This window comes from Rhincodon typus, chromosome 41, assembly GCF_021869965.1.
Source record: "Rhincodon typus isolate 14 chromosome 41, sRhiTyp1.1, whole genome shotgun sequence".
NCBI lineage: Eukaryota > Metazoa > Chordata > Chondrichthyes > Orectolobiformes > Rhincodontidae > Rhincodon > Rhincodon typus.
In genome coordinates this window covers 4,513,027-4,517,054 of record NC_063372.1, presented here as the reverse complement: position 1 = coordinate 4,517,054, position 4,028 = coordinate 4,513,027, and positions in this window count along the sequence as shown.

Sequence of the window (4,028 nt, the reverse complement as noted above, 5' to 3'; positions counted from 1 at the left end):
TTCATTTGAGGTTTACATCACTCTCTGCTACAACCGTATCAAGCAAATTCCAAAATGAATTTGAATTTGTGCAGAGCAAAATAACAATGAAATTTTTGTCGGATTCCGGTGGAAGTGTCACCCACAGTTAATGATTCTTCACACATGCAATAGGATACTTCACCGCTCATGTGCAACACTATACCATCCAGAATGCGCTTTCAACCATATTAATGTCCTTCTGGTACTGGTGTAAAGAATATCTGACAGATGTGTTTTCCTCAAAATGAAATGTTGTACACTTTAACACTAACCATATTGAAATGGTACAATGATCATCAGAACACAAGTATATGTGGGATACAAGAAGGAGTGAATGCTCAAATCTGATCTAGCATTTGCTTAGCTTTGTACATGTTTTAAAAAAAGCTACCTCTGATTACCGCCACTAGTTAACCTTTTCTGTTGTCCTTTTTCACTTGTTCCTGCCCACTTCTCTTTACTTGTAGGTAATAAGAATCCCCTTCAATCAAAAATCTAACTCAGCCTTGAATTATATTCAACAATCCAGCCCCCACTGCTTTCTGAGGAAGTGAATTCCAAAGACGAATGACCTTTTGAAAGATGAAATTCCTCCTCATCTTCGATTTAAACAGGAAGCCTCTTATTTTTAAGCTGTACATGTCCTTAGTTCTAGACTTCCATACAAAAGGGATATGTTGTCTTAGAATCAACTGTGTCGCATATAGGCCAAACTTGCTCAAGCTTTTGTCATAAGCCAGCTTCTTAATTCTTGGAATCAGCTGAGCTAACCTTCCAATGCAATTTTATCCCCCCATAACATAGAAAATAGGAGCAGGAGTAGGCCATTCAGCCTATTGAACCCACTCTGCCATTCAGCATGATTACAGCTGATTGTCTATTTCAAAGACATACTCCATTGACACCTTTAGCCTGTAGAATTGTACAGGTATAGTACTTCAGAGGCAGTCTCACTAAGTCCTGTTATAGCTGTAGCAACACTTTTCTACTTTTATATTCCAGCAGTATGGTGGCTCAGTGGTTAGCACTGCTGCCTCACAGAACCAGGGATCCGAGTTTGATTCCACCCTTGGGCGACTGTCTGTGTGGAGTTTGCACGTTCTCCCTGTGTCTGTGTGGGTTTCCTCTGGGTGCTCCGGTTTCCTCCCACAATCCAAAGATGTGCAGGTTAGGTGGATTGGCCATACTAAATTGCCCATAGTGTTCAGAGATGTGTAGATTAGGGGCATGGGTCTGGGTCGGATGCTCTGAGTGGACTTGTTGGGCCAAAGGGCCTGTTTCCACACTGTAAGGATTCTATGAAATTTATCTTGTAATAAAGGTGAACATTCCAGTTTTCTTCTCAACCACTTGCAATACATGCACTCTAGTTTTTGTGATTCATGTACTAGGGAATCGAGATCCCTTTGTACCACAGATATCTGCAGTCTCTCAATTTAAATAATATTCAACTTTTCTATTCTTCCTGCCAAAGTGGACTAGCTCACATTTACCAACATTGTACTCCATCTCCAAATTTATGCTAAATCACATTATCCCCTTACAGACTCTTTGTGTTCTCTTCCCAACTTCCTTTCCTACACTACTGTTTATCGACAATAAATTTAGTTACTATGCATTTGGTGCCTTCAAAGTTATTGATATAGATTGTAAACAGTTGATACCTAATCACTGATCCCTGTGACATTCCACGAATACAGTCTGCCAACCTGAAACAACCCATTTATATCAACTGTCTGCTTTCCATTAGATAGCCGGACCTCTATCCATGTTACTATATCATCCCTGACACAATAAGCACTTATCTTGTGCTGTAATCTTTTAAACAGCACCTTTTTGGAAATCCAAATGCACCACTGAAATAACTCCACAGAAGCCGGTATCCCATCAGCAAGTCGCCCTTTATTTACACATGGAGAGTACTTGACACTGATGCAGCTCCCTCAGAGCCAACTCTCAGAGTGAGCAGAACCTCTAACACTCCTGTTTATATCTGTCAACCAAGACGCCCTGAATGGACCAGATTAACAGCCCCAATCAGGGGACTCATGCTCTGGCTGACCTTGTTCCAATCACTACATCCCTCGTCCTCTAAGTCCTGAGATGTAGGCCCATTCTTTTTCCTATAGCTTCTCCTGGGGCATTTTCGCACCAGGTCCAGTTCCACCAACTCTGCCTTGGGTACTGGTGGCATGTATCAGACTGTAGCCCTGCCTCTTGCACCCGGAGCGTCGTGGCTGAAATTCATCTTCTCAGGCGGTAACAGTGTCAAGGCTGTGACATATGCCATGCCCATCTCAGATTCCAGTTTGGTTTGACGCTAGACAGACATGCAAAACTCACAATTTCTGACAGCCCTGCTGAATGTTCTGAGGAGCTGGGTATGTTTTGTTCTTGCCCTGCTTGTGAGGTTGTAGCTTTCATGTGGTCCACGTGCTTGTTGAGGACCGCCTCTCCTACCCAAACTTTGTACATCATGGGACTGGACCTCATGTCAACCATGGCTCTTACCCAAGCAGGGCCATTTCCATGGTTTCGACACCAAACACCCACCCTGCAGTAAACTGCCTGTCTTACTTAGCGGCATCTTGTGCCCAGAATTGGCGTTCCTGATGCTGTTTCACCCCCCACACCAGGTTCAGGAAGATCAGATTTAACCTGGCATCCTAACCTCTGCATTAGCAACTCTGCTGGAGCTGTACCTGTAGTTGCATGAGAGGTGGTCTGATAATCAGATAGGAACCGGGACAGTCTGGTATCGAGTGAAGCTGTAGGCTGTTTCTTTAAGCCTGCCTTCAAAGTTTGGACTGCTCTTTCTGCCAGACCATTTGACGATGGATGGTATGGAGCTGTCCTTACAAGTTGAATGGCATTTGATGTTAGGAAATACTTGAATTCCCTGCTGGTAAATTCTGTCCCGTTTTCTGTTACCAACACCTCGAGGAGTCTATGTATTGCAAAAGATGCTCACAACTTTTCAATTGTCACCCCTGTGTTTGACAAATGAACTCAATGCACATCCAACCACTTTGAATGTGTTCCACAATGACTAAGAACATTGGGCCCATGAAAGGACTTGTATAGTCGACGTGTAACTGAGTCCAGGGTTTAACCAGCCATTCCCATGAATGTGGGGGAGCTGTTGACATAATTTTTGTCTTTGTCAGCATTCTGGGCACTGCCCCACCAACACAGCTATGTCAGCATCCAATCCTGGCTACCAGACATAACTTCTTCCCAACATCTTCATTTTGGAAACCCCTGGATGACCCTGGTGGAGTTCAGCCAGTATTTGGTGGCGACCTTTGCTTGGGACAATCATTCTTGCTCCCCATAATAATATGACGTCCTCTATGGTGATCTGGTCTCGTTTGGTCCAGAAATGTTTCAGTTCTGGTTGTGATGGCCCTTTTGTTTTCCCCATCCCCATCACCATCAGCTGATGTAGTTTTGGCAGGTCAGGATCTTTTTGTGTCCACAGTCTGATTGTCAGCGGTGACTGGAATGGTGTCCAGGACGTTTAAAGCCAGAATGGACTTTTCTAGTGATGGCACCACTGGTTGTGTATCTGCCTGTAGGAGGCAGCTGAAGGCATCCGCATTTGCTACTTGACCTTCAGACGGTGTTCCAATTTGTAATTGCACGCACTTAGAATGAAAGCCCATCGCTGAATTCAACCTGAAGCTATGGGTGACACGGCACTCCCCTCTTCAAGTAGCCCTAGCAGGGGTTTGTAATCTGTTGCTGTTACAAATTTACATCTGTAAAGGTATTGGTGGAACTTTCTCACACCAAAGATTATTGCCAAATCTTCCTTCTGCATCTGCACGTATTTGCGTTCAGCATCAGCCAAAGTCCAGGAAGCATATGTTAACAGGCATTGCTCTCTGTTGGACCATCTATGAGCCAACACTACCCCAATACCATACAGGGAGGCATCGCATGTCAGCACCAGATATGGCTTGGGATCGTAGTGGGCCAACACCTTAGATGACAATAGCTGTTTT